The sequence below is a fragment of the Piliocolobus tephrosceles genome, chromosome 2, assembly GCF_002776525.5.
Source record: "Piliocolobus tephrosceles isolate RC106 chromosome 2, ASM277652v3, whole genome shotgun sequence".
Classification (NCBI taxonomy): domain Eukaryota; kingdom Metazoa; phylum Chordata; class Mammalia; order Primates; family Cercopithecidae; genus Piliocolobus; species Piliocolobus tephrosceles.
Genome location: NC_045435.1, coordinates 2,667,035 through 2,683,809, shown reverse-complemented (window position 1 = coordinate 2,683,809; position 16,775 = coordinate 2,667,035). Strand labels below are relative to the sequence as shown.

At 35.0% G+C, this 16,775-nt stretch overlaps 1 long non-coding RNA gene across 1 annotated transcript in view; it reads right to left on the bottom strand.

Moving 5' to 3' along the window:
• Positions 1-1,313: 1,313 nt before the first annotated feature.
• LOC111541795 overlaps positions 1,314-16,775 on the bottom strand; it is a 53,909-nt gene continuing 38,447 nt past the window's right edge. Inside the window, exon 3 of the long non-coding RNA XR_002731367.1 lies at positions 1,314-1,407. This is a non-coding gene — a long non-coding RNA (uncharacterized LOC111541795). The remainder of the gene's footprint in view (positions 1,408-16,775) is intronic.

Sequence of the window (16,775 nt, the reverse complement as noted above, 5' to 3'; positions counted from 1 at the left end):
AATGTATTTAACTTAGAGTTCTGAGGTTAGAATTTTGGATTGGATATGTAGTTCTTCTGGTTTCTGCCAGGCTCACTCATGTTGCCAGGTCTAGACTGACCTTAGTAATGATGGCTCTTCTCTGCTACATGTAAAATCTCATCCTCTTACAGGCTAGTCAGGTCTAGCTCACAAGGCAGCTAGGCAGGGCTCCAAGAAACTGAGAGAAGCATGCAAGTTCTCCAGAGATGTAAGCAGGAAACTGGAACAAGGTCACCTCTGCTATATTCTATTGGCCAAAATAAATCCAAAGTTGAACCCTGGTCCAAACTGAGGGAAAATTGAATGCCAACTTTTCATAGGAAGAGCTGCACATTAACATTGTAAAGGGAATGAGTACAGGAAGGAACAAAGGAGCATGGTCATTTTTGGAACCTGCCATAAGTTCTAACACATAAAAATTTATTTTATGAGAAAAACTAAAATGCCAACAATCATATACAAAACAGTCTAAAGATGTGATCTTATACCTTACCAAGAACAAACACAAAAACTTATTAAACATGTTTTTAAATCACCTCTTAATAAGATAAATGGAAATTCAACTATACAGGGTTACCGTATTTTACTTATCAATATAGTACAAATACAAAAGATGGATAATACACTCTGTTGAGAGAAGCTGTGGGAAAACAAGTCTTTTCATACATTGAAGTGAGAATGCAAAATGGTGGCAAAAAGTTTGACGGTATATAGCAAAGTTATGTATACATTTATTCTTTGATCCAGAAATTTCACTTCTAAGAATCTGTTCTACAAAGTACTGTGGCAAAAAAATGGTAAAATTATGCAAAATAATTTATTATGTGTAATGTTCATTAAAGTTATAAATTGCACAACTATTATAATTCTAAGGAAACCCATGGTCATCAATAGAAAACTAGCTGAATAAACTCTAGTAAACTCAAATAAGGGAATATATGCAACCATTAAAAGGAAGAAGAGATAGCTTCAGAAACAGCTGTAATCTTCAAAATTTAATGTTAAGTGAATAAAGAAAGCCATGCTACCATTTATCTAACAAGTCCTATGACTACATATGTATTTTTTTAGTCTCAAATGAGAATGAGAGATTAAACCATAATATTAGCAAAATACTTGTTTATGATAATGAGAGGAATAGGATTGAGGGACCAATGACAGAGGTTAGGCTTCTCTGAATACTTACTTTATAGAAATGTTTTCAACCGTGTAAATATTTTATAATGATAAGATAAAATTATATCAAAATAAAAAACAGCAAATCTCCAAATTCAGAAACAAAATCACACTTACCATATACTTAGTTACAACTCAACCAACAAAGAAAAATAATTTCAAGTGACTGGAAATAGTGATTTTTACTTCTCTATCCTGCATGGCATTTACCTTAAAGACAGAAAGAGATAAAGAAAAAAAAAAGATATATAATTGGTTAAAACAACATTATAAAGTATTAAATATACAAAAGAGCAATTAATTAAATATGAAATTATGGAGTTAATTAAAACCCAAAATAATAAATTAGAATTAGAAATGTTATTATCAACTTGTGGCTTATTTTATATTAAAAATGATACCGATAAACCTGTCCAAGATAAAATGGCCTCGAAACAATAAGGAAGTGTTGCTTAAAGCCAAGCAGAGAAGAAGCCCTAGCTTTCACGTTTAATCTCAAAATACCATTTCTCACAAAAAGGAACCAGAAATCATTGAGGCAATGGCTAATGCCAGATTTGGAAAAAGAAATGTTGAAGATGAGCCTGATAGCAAAGAGTCCATCAAAAACCACTGTGGTCGCATCTAGAGGATGAAAAAGACAACTTGAAAAGTCTCTTCATGCTGAAGATGGACTAAATGACTATGAATAAAAACAAAAACTACAATAAATTGATGGCAATCAAATATGCTAAAATCCATACGTGCAAAAATGAGATTTAGAAAATTTATTAATCACTTTGGATGATGGTAGAAAACAAATTCATTACTTAGGGTAAATAGAAAGAAATAAGTAAGCATTTAATATGTTTTTCCCACATTAAAAGAAAAAAAAAATAAAACCTTAAGGTAAGAAAATACTTGACTGTATTTTCAAGAGAGACAGAACCTGATACTATGTTTCTCTTTACAGAAAATACAGCACTACATATAAAGTGTTTTTGCCAAAGGTAGTGAGCCTGAATCGGATCAAAACACACAAATAATCTGGTTTTCAACAAATAAATCACAAAAAAAGTAATAGGAGGGATAACTTAAATATCTTAAAATATGCAAAAATAAATATGTGGTTTTAACTTGATACATTTTAAAATATGCAAAAATAAATACGTGGTTTTAACTTTATTTGGAAACTGCTTCAAACAAACCAACTGTAAATAAACAGTGTGACTATGGATTTGATATTTTACAAAAATAATAAATAATTTCTAATGGTTTTTTTAAGAAATTATAATAAAAATAATCCTATTCTGAGTTGACAGAGTAGGAGGAAATAGAGATATGAAGCAAGATCACAATCAAGATGAGTATCAAGTGACCATACTGTCTTTAACATATGTGGTTACTTTCCCATTCTCAAAAGGGATAAATACTAGTAATATTTTGCACATTTTCTTCTTGAAATATTTTCTATGTTAAAATGACTGAAATAAAATGTAAAACTTGCCTGCTCTTTTTTTCCCTTTTTCAACTTTTATTTTAGAATCAGGGGGTATATGTGCAGGATTTCTACAGAGTATATTGTGTGATGCTGAGGTTTCGGGTATAACTGAAACTTGTCACTCTGGTATTGAGCAAAATAACCAATAGTTAGTTTTTCTGCCCTGCCCCCCTCCCTCTTTCCCACCTCTAGTATCCCCAGCATTTATTGTTCCCGTCTTTATATTTAAGTGTACCTAATATATAACTTCCACATAAATGAGAACATGTGGTATTTGTTTTTCTATTTTTGCATTAGTTCACTCAGCATAATGGCCTCCTGCTGCATCCATGTTGCTGTAAAGCACATTATTTTGTTCTTTACTATGGCTGTGTAGTATTCCGTGGTGTATATGTACCATATTTTCTTTATTCAATTAACCATAGATAGGCACCTGGGTTGATTCCATATCTTTGCTATTGTAAATAGCACTTTGATGAACTTATGAGTGCATGTGTCCTTTTCGTAGAATGATAATTTATTTAGAGAACATACTCAGTAATGAGCTTGCTGGGTCAAACGGTAGTTCAACATTCAGTTCTTTGAGAAATCTCCAAACTGCTTTCCCAAGAGGCTGAACTAATTTATATTCCCACCAAACATGTATAAGTGTCCTTTTTCTCTGCAGCTTCACCAGAATCTGTTATTTTCTGACTTTTTAAGAAAGCCATTCTGTCTGATTTTTATACACCATTCCATCTGTGAGATGGTATTTCATTGTGGTTTTGATTTGCATTCCTCTGTGATTAGTGATGATGAGCATTATTTTATGTTTGTTGGTCATGTGTAAATCTTCTTTTGAGAAGTTCCTGTTCATGTCCTTTGCCCAATTTTTAATGGAGCCATTTGTTTTTTGTTGTTGATTTGTTTAACTTCCTTATAGATTCTGGATATTAGACCTTTTTTAGATGAATAGTTTGCAAATGTTTTCTCCTATTCTGTAGGTTGTCTGTATACTTCCTTGATAGTTTCTCTTGCTAAGCAGAAGCTTTTTAGTTTAATTAGGTCCCACTTTTCAATTTTTGTTTTTATTGCAATTGCTTTTGGGGACTCAGCCATAAATTCTTTGCCATAAAGGCTGATATTGAAAAGGGTATTACCTAGGTTTTCTATGACTATTACAGATTGAGATCTTACATCTAAGCCTTTAGGCCATCTTGAGTGTATTTTTGTATGTGGTGATAAGTAGGAGCCTAGTTTCATTCTTCCGCATAAGGAGAGCCAATTATCCTAGCAACATTTATTGAATAAAGAGTCTTTTCTCCCCATTGCTTATCTTTGTCAAGTTTTTCAAAGATCAGGTGGTTTAAATGTGGGCTTTATTTGTGGCTTCTCTATTCTGTTTCATTGGTCTATTTGTCTGTTTTTGTACCAGTACCATGCTGTTATGGTTACTTTAGCCTTGTAGTATACTCTGAAATCAGATAACGTGATGCCTTCTGCTTTGTTCTTTTTGCTTAAGATTGTTTTGTCTGCCATTTCTAACATTAAAAGTCAGTTGTGTAAACCAAAGAGAATTTCAGATATTTTATCAAATATCATAAAGTTAACAATTCAAACTAAGTGAAATTATATCTATCTCATTCCTCCTTCTTCTTTTCTTCTCATTCTTGTTTGTTTTTCACTTATTCCCTATTGATTAAATTTTACCTTCTTTTTCATATTATTTACTTATTCCCCCCCATTTTTTTAAATCAAATAAATTCATCTTTAAGGGAATTTTATTTGGAAGTGCATTCTGAATATCCACAGTGAGTATCCAATTTCAGAAAGTGGGATCTGTTAATACCAAATTTATCTGCAATGGTTACTCCTCAGTATAGTTTTGTAATAGTTATCTACTGGTATACGTATAAAGATTTAATCACAACAGTAACACTAGAGTTCTCACATGGCCCAACTGTTAAATAACTCAGCATCATAAATTTAGCTGTTTACACATGAACCACTGATACGCAAAAATAATTTCCTGCTAATCAGTAATAATGACTATATACTCAGTGAGTCACCGTTACACTTTAAGAAGAAGATTGTGCTAATGCTTGAATAATTATTGACCCGATTAAGTGTCCAATCTTGCTCTTGGGAAAAAAAAATGCACATGATTTAACAATTTAGCTGTGAATTGTCTGTGTGTTAAAAGAAAGAGGTAATTTGGATAACTAATGCAGCAGCTAAATTCTGTTAGGCAGTTCCCAAAAGTAGATGATTTCCATCTCCCTTAAACATTTCAGGAACCTACATTTTTCTCTGCCTTGTGTCCTTAATGTGATGCCAACTATTTTCACTTCTTTTTTTTTCCAGAGGCAAAGGGGAAGAAAAGAATTAGAGAAAATGAAGTAGATGATATGGTTTTATCTGTCTCTCATTTAAGACGGCTTGCGGTTCAGAGAAAAGCTATCACAAGTTAACACCACAGAACATTCCTCTACAAGGCCATGTTTCAATGCTATTAGAAAGGTAAGCCTTTTTGGGAAACAAAAAATTCATGGAATTCTATTCCAGATATTTAACAAAGAGCAAGTTGGAGTGTGATGAAAAGCAAGGAGCTATTGTCAGGTTACAGTTCTCTCCGATCAAATTGTTACTTCTCTTTATTTCCCTGAAATTCTCTCCCATTAAGTACCAAGAGAGCAGTTTTCCTCTCAAGAAATGTCATGACATTGTAAATCAGATCAGATATATGAAAAAGTCTGCAATCTGGAAAGGATAGCAATATTCCATTTATGAATGAGTGTGGTGAGATTATGGATGCTATGTTGATAGCTGGATAAATACACTCTGTCTCAAAAATTTTCTTAAATTTAGAATGCACCCTGAAAAAATAATTTAAAGGCTGCAGCAAGTCAGTTGGGATAGCATCATAACAAGTCTCACTGAATACTACTATTCAAAATGTTCAGTTCTATCGGGAGAAGGATAATGAACCCACAATCCGCCAAGGGACGTGAGAGCAAAGCAAAGTTTTTCTCCTTTCAAAGGGAGTGTTTGTTACCCACTATGATACTATGTGTTCATCAATTAAACTATACCAGAGCTAAATCACAATAGAAAGTGTCCCTGTAACAGACATTTCATCCAAACAACTTTAATGACTCTGATGGGTGATGTAAAGGGCTTCCACAATAACTGAAAACCTTTACTGCAACTCTGGAAAGGACATAACATTTTCACTTAATGTTGCATTTGGACATAGTCAAAAATGGAAAGCAGTGGACCAGCTACAGCCATCTTCCTTTTGGGCATGTTGTTCTTATATCTGTTCTGCCCGTTTCAACTATTTGCTTTAATTTTAAGGAGAAATGGGAAGCGAGCTAAGAGGCATTTTGAAACAGAGCAATATTGAATTTGAGTCTCATGAGACAAATATATCTATAAGTTGTTTGCACCTCAATATTAACGCTAGGCTGTAAACACTTAACCTTTCAACTTCTCACTTATTGAATGGCATTCTCTCACATCATGCCATAAGAACACTGAGTTCCCCAATGTATCGCACTAGTGATTCACTAAGAATGTTCTGCTCACTTCAGACTGTTGACAATATTTCTGTATCATAGCACCAAATAATAGTTGTTATTCATTTTGGTGACTCTTGGTTATTAATAAAATGAGTATATAATGATCATTATGCTCTGTTGAGAAAGGTAAATCAGTATATAATACCTTTTAGATGACTTCCATCTCAAGTGATCAAAATTTAAAGCTATGATGAATAAAGGACAATTTGGTTTATCAAGAAAACTTACTAGCTTGAAACCATTTATTCTCAACTATGTTGTATGAATTAGGCACTATATCAGCATAATAATGCTTATCAAAATGTTTATTCCAATTTAGATTTTTCTCACCCTAAAGAGACTGAATATGGCATTTCTTCCCCTGGAATATGCTCCTGACTAGATTTAGATCAAGCAGAATGGATCCTGAATGGTGCAAACAAAATATTAGATGAAGATGCCCTAATGTTTCTGCACACAGAAACGAAGTTTATGTTTTTCTTGGACTGATTCGGTATAGTAGGATTTGTATTGCTCATGGTTGTGAGGATTCCATTAGTCTGCCCCATCTTAATTCTGAACATCTGTCTTCGGGGCTTGCTTATCAGGAGAAGTGAAGTAAATATTCCACCCAACTGCCCAGTTAAGCTTCTGAACTCAGGTAGTTCACATAAATGCACATTCTTTATCTTATTGCTGAAATAAAAGTATCTCTTCCTTACTGCTGAAATAAAAATATCTCCCTTACTGGCATTACACAAACATTCTCAATTCTCCCTTTTAGTTGAAATTACTGACTTGGTGAGTATTGCCTTTATGGTGCTTCAAGGAAATTTGAGGTCACTTCTGGCTTCAGCCCCGTTTCCAGGGGAGTGAACGGTTCTGTATCACTGGGGTTCCAGGTGTCATTGGGGTAAAAAAAAAAAAAAAGAAAGAAAGAAAAAAGAAAAAGAAAAAGAAAAAACCTTCTGGTATATGGGTTGCAAAAATCATGGGGAAAGTGTAGTATCTGGGCCAGATAGCAGAGTTCCTCACTGCACAGTCCCTCATGGCTTCCCTTGGCTATGGGAGGGAGCTCCCCAACCCATTGGGCTTTCCGGATGAGGTGAAGCCCCACCCTGCTTCTGCTCACCCGATGCCCCTCCCTGCTTCTGCTTGCCCTCTGTGGGCTGCACCCACTGTCTAAACAGTCCTAATGAGATGAACCACACACCTCAGTTGGAAATGCAGAAATCACCTGCCTTCTGTGTTGGTCTTGCTGGCAGCTGCAAACTGGAGCTGTTCCTGTTCAGTTTGTTTGGCCATCTTGCCAGACACCCATCAGGCTACCACTGACTTTCTTCACAGAACTAGAAAAAACTGCTTTAAATTTCATATGGAACCAAAAAAGAGCCTGTATAGCCAAGACAATTCTAAGCAACAAGAACAAAGCTGGAGGGATCATGCTACCTGACTTCAAACTATACTACAGGGCTACAGTAACCAAAACAGCATGGTATGGGTACCAAAACAAATATATAGATCAATGGAACAGAACAGAGGTCTCAGAAATAACACCACACATTTACAACCATCTAACCTTTGACAAACCTGACAAAAACAAGCAATGGAGAAAGGATTCCCTATTTAATAAATGGTTCTGGGAATATACAGAAAACTCTATAGCCACATATAGAAAACTGAAACTGGACCCCTTCCTTACACCTTATATAAAAATTAACTCAAGATTAAATGTAAAACCTAAAACCATAAAAACCCTAGAAGAAAACCTAGGCGATACCATTCAGGATATAGGCATGGGTAAAGACTTCATGACTAAAACACCAAAAGCAATGGCAACAAAAGCCAAAATTGAAAAACAGGATCTATTTAAACTAACGAACTTCTGCACAGCAAAAGAAACTATCATCAAAGTGAACAGGCAACCTACAGAATGGCAGAAAATTTTTCCAACCTATCCATCTGACAAAGGTCTAATATCCAGAATCTACAAGGAACTTAAACAAATTCACAAGAGAGAAACAACCCCATCAAAAAGTGGGTGAAGGATATGAACAGGCACTTGTCAAAAGAAGACATTTATGTGGCCAACAAACATATGAAAAAAAGCTCATCATCACTGGTCATTAAAGAAATGCAAATCAAAACCACAGTGAGATACCATCTCACACCAGTTAGAATGGCAATCATTAGAAAGTCAAGAAACAACAAATGCTAGAGAAGATGTGAAGAAATAGGAACCCTTTTACACTGTTGGTGGGAGTGCCAATTAGTTCAACCATTGTGGAAGACAGTGTGACAATTCCTCAAGGATCTGGAACCAGAAATACCATTTGACCTAGTAATCCCATTACTGCATATATACCCAAAGGATTATAAATCATTCCACTATAAAGACACATGTGCACATATGTTTGTTGCAGCACTATTCACAATGGCAAAGACTTGGAATCAACCCAAATGACCATCAATGATAGACTAGATAAAGAAAATGTGGCACATATACACCATGGAATGCTATGCAGCCATAAAAAAGAATGAATTCATGTCCTTTGCAGGGACATGGATGAAACTGGCAACCATCGTTCTCAGCAAACATAGGAACAGAAAACCAGACACTGCATGTTTTCACTCATTAGGGGGAGTTGAACAATGAGAACACATGGACACAGGGAGGGGAACATCACACACTGGGGCCTGGGGTGGGGCAAGGGGAGGGATAACATTAGGAGAAATACCTAATGCATGTGGGGCTTAAAATCTAGATGACAGGTTGATGGATGTAGCAAACCACCATAGCACATGTATACCTATGTAACAAACTTGTACATTCTGCACATGTATTCCAGAACTTAAAGTATAATAAAAAATTTTTATATAATATATGATGTCACATCTTCTCAAGGCCAGAGTAATCAAGAGACTCCCCCGCCCCTGCAAATACACATTCTCAAAGTATAGCAACATTTTGTGCATGGTCTAGAGCAGAGAAGGAGGGAAAGCATGTTGATGTAATAAATTATTTTATTTTGAATATCAAGTGGAATATTTGCTTGTGATCACAGGCCAAATTTTTTAAAAATAATATTCTTTGCCCAATTTTCTTCTAAAAAGCTTTTTGAAGGTAAAATTTAGAGAAATAGTGAATTCAACAATATGCTTTTTATAAATAACTCACCAGAAAAATTGGGTAAAGGAGAAGTAGAGAAATAAAAATATTATGGCAAAACATCTCAACTCAGAAAAAGTCCTATAGTATTATGAAAACTTTCTGCCTACCAAGAGAAAGAAAGAAAAAACCAGTATTTCCATTGTTCTCATTATCAACATATAGAAAAATGATTGTTATGAGAGACAAAGTTTTCTTACACACAAGATCTAAAAGGAACCAATAGTGGACAAATTCAATCTCGAAATCAACACATGTTTGTTTGAGAGCCCAGGGCAGTGACAGAGGCTAAGACAAATGGGCAGATTTCTCAAATATGCACTACAGACTGGGACCGAGAGATCTTTATGTCTTTCTTATCCCTTTGACCATATTTCTGTAACTGAGATATCGCCAAATATCTCTTTAGCTTCTGCTGTGTTTTGTGGATGATGTGCTAATTTCTCCAAGAAGAGCAGAATTAGCACAATTAGAGATTTGTCATGGTTAATTTTATCTGTCAACTTCAATGGGCCATAGAGTGCCCAGAGAAAACAATATTTCTGGGTGTGTCTGTAAGGGTGTGTTCTAATGCGATTAGCATTTGAATAGGTGGTTTTAGTAAAGTAGATTGCCGCCCCCCCTCCACTGTGGGTGGGCATCATCTAATCTGTTGAGGGCCCCAGGAAAACCAAAGGCAAAGAAGAGAGGAATTCTTCCATTTTCCTTTCCCATTGTATGAGTTGGGATATCTCACCTCATCGTCTTCAGCCCTCAAACTGGGATGTACTTCACTGGTTTCCCTGGTTCTCAGTCTTTCAGAATCAAAATGAATAATTATGCCCCCCACCGGCTTTCTTGGTGAAAAGCTGGGAATACAGCTTGCAGATAGCAGATCATGACTTCTCAGCCTCCATAACTGAGGGAGCCAATTCCTCATAACAAATCTCATATATTTATCTATTATATCTATCTATTGATCATTTGATCTAACTCCTATTGGCTTTATTTCTTTGCAGAACCCTAACCCAAGATTCAGACTAATAGGAATAATTTCAATTAGCTAATATCTGAAATTTCACTCTCTTCCCATCTTAGGCTGTTGCCCTATAGTCATTCTTATTGACATCTCCAGTTCTACAAGAAGAGAAAAAGGAAACAAAAGGTTAGTTTTATAACTTCTTTGAAGCTCTCTTCAAAGATTTGGTGAGCAAAAAAAGTAGAAGCACAGACCCAATGTAGCTTTAGTAGACACTGTAGATTTCTACCTTCCAGTCTCTCCATGCCGTCTTATAATTCACTTTAATTTAGTAAAGATTTGTTGAGCACCCACACGTGAAAGTGCTAGGACCATGTTCAGGCAGGGTTCAGATGGTGCTAGGAGCTATAATGATTAAAAAAGAAATATATGGAGTGATTTATTTCCTAGAGAACCTTTAATCTTATTAGAGAGAAAATACACACAGATTTTGAAAAAGTAGAAAACTCTAATACAGCAAATGATTAAGGACACAAGTGAAAAATATAACAAAATAATATTAGAAAAGGACAACTCACAGAAGATATGGGACTGGGACCAAACCTCGAAATAAAATTGATAATCTGGCCTGGGAACATAGCATCAATCAACACATGGAGAAAAGGATAAGTATTAGACTACTGGAGATCAAGAACTGTACACTGAGAGGACTGAAGAGTTGACAGCAGGAGATAAACGTGGATAGTAATAATTAATGGTAAATAAAAAAAATGATGTACAGTGGTCAGAGAAGAAAGTATAGAGGTTGCCCTAATCAATGTATGTAATTTATATATTAAATGTCATCACATAAGTTCTTATACCATAAACTAAGACATTGTTTTGTTTCTACATCAACATGAGTCTATAGGAATTGCAGAGTTAAATTTTATTTCCTTTCTGTACTGACTGGCAGAGTGAGTCAGAAATTCTGGCAAGCTCTGAGGGCAAGACATGCTTTACTTTTGCTTAAAAACATTAGCAGCTATTAAAATAATTCTCTTCATTTCATCTGTTATACAATAGGGAGGAAACACATGGAAAAAAACACATATACCTAGGATCCATTAGTCCTTTCGCAGCTGGGTAGAAATGAAACCCTGCTTTATCAAAGTAATTGGGTTATTATATGAGACCAACTTCATTCTAGACTCCTTTTCTCTCTGTGGAGAATTCATAAGTGACCAGCTTTTCATATTCTCACCTCACTACACCCCCTTTTGATAATGTTTACTTTATACTTGAATAGGTAATGCATATACTTTGTTGCTTAAACTATAGCTTATTATGCATTCAATAATTATGTGAGTGCCCACTCTATGTCAGTTACTCTTATAAGTACTAGAAATAGAGTGATAAACACAGAGACTCAAGCCCCAGTCATTGTGGAATTACACACCAGTGAAGAAAAACAGCAACAAACAAGGAAGCCGAAGGTAGATATAATTATTTCAGCCTGTGTTTGCTGCTATAAAGGAAATAAGCAGGATGATATGACAGAAAGTAATGGAAAGCGGTCAAGATCCTCCTTTGAACAGAGTGGTGAGGGAAGTGATCCCTGAGGATATACCCTAAAGTTCAGCCCAAACCAGGTAAAGAAGCAGTAGATACAGCTGGAATCAGAGGAAGAACATTCCAGGCAAACAGAATAGCAAATGCAGTAGTCTTGAAGTAGCTGCAAAGATGTTCAAGGAAAAGAAAAGGGGTCAGTGTAGCTTGGCTACAGGAGTTAAGAGGGAGAGTGAATCACATGAACTCAAAAGTTGGAAATGGACTTCATTACGGAGAATTCTGCAGGATTTGCTTAGAGGAGAGAATTGGGGAGAAAAGAGTAGATTAGGCAAGAAGTTGAGAACTATAGGAGAAAAAAGAAAAATAATCTTCATATAATGTTAAAAGAAATCTTCTAAAACCTCTCTACCTTGACAAAATTGTACTCTTCAGTTTGCCAGTTTCTTAAGCAGGGAATTTTATTTTTAATTAGCTGTTTTAACCTGTGAAAGGCTATAAGACAAAATGAATTGAAATTTCATTTTCTTTTTGTACTGGACTGTTTCCAAGAATGTATATACAAAGGAATCTAGATGGAAAACTTTCAAACCATTACTTATCTAAATTATACAAATCTTTATTAATTACTTACTGCATACTTCACTATTACAGGCACTAAACATTTGCAAAAGAAGACAGAGGCATTATTCCTACCCTCACAGAACTTATAATCCATTTGAGAAAACCTCTATAAATGCAAAAATCAGAGAGCAATGCTGTGACAAACATCGAAATCAGAAGAAGGGATCAGCACAAATCTTATACTTAATTTTTTTTTAAAGATTGTGGAATGATATAAAAATTACTGTGGGGTGAACTTATCTGAAAATATTGTGTGGAATAGTAGAGGCAAGGCCAAGTTGTAAAAAACAAAAAACAAACAAACAAACAAACAAAAAAGTGTAAGGGGGATTGAATTTTAAATGGGATAACATTCACAAAGTTGGAATTTGGTATTCAGTTTCTAGAGAAGGATAGGGACTATGACTGAAGATTTACCCTAAAGAATGAAAAGCATTGAAAATAATTAATCAAAGAAAGATGAATTAACTTAATAGAAAACCTGTACAACTAGACTAAGGAATTTGTATCCAGAAATTGAAACAAAGCTACTAGACTTTTAAACAGTAAACATAAAAGTGGATTTTATTTTCTGATAACAGATTTAAAAAATAGCAAACACATGTACTGCTCCCCATATGATAGATACTTTAAATAGTGTCCTTGAAATCCTTATAGTAACTCTCTGAGGTAGACCATTAACCTAGGTAATAGTAAACGACAAAAAGGGCACCAAAGTTTATCTAACTTGCTCAGTGTCACCATATAATCTTTTCTAAAACCAGACCAAGAAACCCACAGAGTATCTCTTGCTGATCAGGATTTTGACTTTATCAAATAATAAGCATTGCATCTATTTTATAAGCAAATATGGTAAGTAAAAGGAGACCAGAGACAAAGACCAGGTTGAAGGGTATGGTACCTGTGAGTTGGGGGTCTACACTTCAATGCTAGTTCCCAAGAGTTTAAGAAAATATAAGAATTTCCCTAGGAAGCTGTCCATAGCTATCCACAAAGCAGGTAAAGAACCAATTTAGAGCTTCGTATCAAGTAGACTTTAAGTCAAAGTAACTTTTCTATCTTTTTTTAGCTTTAAATCTGCAAAGATTAAGATCAAGAACTGATCTTGATTTAACTTCAGATAAACTAGAGGAACCATGTCTAAGACTAGTCATTCTGGCAGGTGAAGGGGTCAAGCTCCATAGCAAATGTGACATTTTGTTCAAACTGAGCAGCCCATCTGCTCTCCTAGGCTAATAGTGCTGCAGTTCACAAAAAGAGCATAGCTTGCTCACCTATGACTAAATTTGGGAAGCAGACAAAAAATGATGGATAGTTTTACCTCTGCAGAATGCAGAGTAGAAATAGGGGAGGACAAAAATGAGTGAGCAAGTTTACAAAAGATTGAGAAAAAGGTCAGCTTTCCATTACTAAACACTTTGGTTCTTTACTCTTTCATCCCTCTTATCTTGGGGTTTAAGGAGGTTCATCTCTCTTATCCTGAAACCTCCCTTTCACTTTGATTTTAATGCTATTACACCATAGTAATGATGCATAAGGTAACTGCATGCAAAAATCTCCTCTTCTTCTATCTCAGAAGACCCATAATAATAGATGCTAACTGATTCTGAGACAGCCTCCCTAAAATCAACGAGATGGTCATTTATTTTTCAAAATCATTCGCCTATGATCCTCTTCTTACCATATGTCCTTTCCTTTTCATAGGAAAACAAACAGCAAAAGTAGGTTATTACAAAGACTTCATTTAACACTTGTCTTGAAGAAAAATCAGTTTAAACTTCTTTGACCCTGCAAAGATCCCAAAGAAAAGATACTATAGCAGGGAGTGAGAGAAAAGGATCCTTCCCACTCAAGTCACAGCAATGCCATATGTTCCATAGTTCATGAAGAAAACTCAGTAGATAAATCTTGACCAGCCATCCTAGTTTCATTTCAGCGAGTCATCAATCTACAAATAATAATCTGAATAAAGATTCATGGCACAAACCTAAGATTTCATTTTATTGATATAGGCTGTGGTAATGCAGATACTTTGGGGCCAACATTTAATGTCTTACCAGATTTTGTTCAAGATGTATATTTATGTAATAGAAAAAGAAGAATTTTGCCCCATATGTGATATATGTGGCAATTTACTTGCTTGCCTAATAATACTATATCACTTTTGTATATTGCAAATGAAAGCTATAAAGATATGGATTCACAGGTTGTCTTTTAAACCCTTTAGCCTGAAGGAAAATAGCTAACTTCTATCTGCAATTCTTACATCACCTCTATGTTTCCTTCTTTTTTTTTTTTTTTTTGGTCTCTCTCTTTTATCTTTTTTCTCTTTTTTATACAGTAGGAGAATGCTGGAAACCTTTGATTTCTCAAAACTTTATTTGATTTTCTATTAGCTCCATAGATAGCCAGTATCAAAATAAAATTGTACAAAAATATCAGGCTATTATTTTAAACCTGAAGAGCCTACTAACTATATAGCTTTGTGAAAGATATTCAAAAGACAAGTGTTTCTTTTGTACTGACTTGCTATAAATTTGCCATTTCCTTTATGAAACAGCTTTCAGGTTTTTCAAAATGGTTGCAATTTGAAGTCACAAATGGCTTATTTATGTCTTTATAAAATGTTTACCAAGACCCAGTCATCAAACTCTGTGCTATTCACAAAGGCAGAACACATTATTTCTAAAATATAATATTCTTTAATCTCTCGTGTCAGCAGTCATTTGTCTGACAAATTCATGCACTTAGTACCTGGCTTAAACAAAATAATACTATAACACCACCACCAGAATCCTTTCCACCTTAAGGACACTGAAGGCAACTTGGTTTTCAGGATGCCTGGCAGTTTCCAGCCATGCATGCAGCATTTGGGATACAGAGCCATTTTATTATTTGGTCCTGTTGTCTTACCTTCAAAGTCCATGTAAAAGTAACTCATATTCAGGTTATTCAAGTCTTCTTACAACGAAAAATTACTTTTCTACAATAGAGTATGTGGATGTGGAAGAGGTGCTAATGATGGAATCTGTTGCATAATTTACAACCACTTGTTGTTGTTTTTGCTGTCAAATGATGCCAACAGACTCCCTCAAATACATTCACTTTCCTAACTGGATTGCCACACTTGGTGGGAACAATATTAGAAAAGCTTATTGTCATGAGCTTTCCATCAGAAGGTTAGCATTTTGTTTACATGTTAATAAACTTGAAAAGTGGTCGAGATTTATTTATTCCTTTAAAGGAAATAGCCATTGTCTTGCATTGTAGCATACACCAAGTACATAAGAAGATAGAAAGTCATGTGGTTCTATCCCAGGTCATATATTAAGGTAAATGCCTGCTGGTGATGTGTAGTGGTGTTTTAAATATAATATTTAAGAAGATTTAAATAAATTTAGAAGAGTTGATGAAATGCTTTGTTTCTTTTTTGCTCTTTTCTTCAAATTTTAAACTCAGGGGAAAGTGGCTTGTCTCCAACTCCAGGGTTAAATCTTAATTGGACTAAGCCAATTATAAAACCCCCAAGTCACGTTTCAAATGACTGGCTTAAATAAGGGTATTTGACACAATTTTGGCCAATAAAACCTGGGAGGGGTTCTACTAGGAACTTCTGAGGGAAGTTCCTTACTGATATAAAGGCAGATGTACATGCTGACATTGGCATATCTGCATCTAAGGCCTGGAACCACACCTATATTGTGATCACAAAGGGGACCAGGTGAGGAAAAACCCAATACACTGAGGAAATAGAAGATAAGGATGGAAGGTCTCTTTGCCTTGATGACATTTTTAATTAACTAGCTCTGGGGCTCCTCACGTTACAACATTTCATTATGTAAGCCTGTAAATATTAATTACTGTTTAGGCTATTCGAGTTGGACTTTTTTTTCATATTTAGGTGAAAAACCACAACCACCTAACTGGAAAGAAAACAAAAAAAATCATAAATTTGATCTTCAATAGGAGAAACAGAATCATAAATTCAGAAGGGATTGAAAAGATTTTTAAAACTATCAAAATCTGTTTAGTAGCACTTTACTTTTGTCATAAGAGCACCGAATATGTTTTAAAAATATTTTACACTGAAATTTCTCATACTCAGAAGCCATCAATGTAAAAAGAGGCTGGATCCCTTTTGTATTAGTCCATTCTCACATTGCTATAAAGAAATACCTGAGACTGGGTAATTGATAAAGAAATGAAGTTTAGTTGGCTCACAGCTCAGCAGGCTGTAAAGGAGGCATAATGCTGTCATCT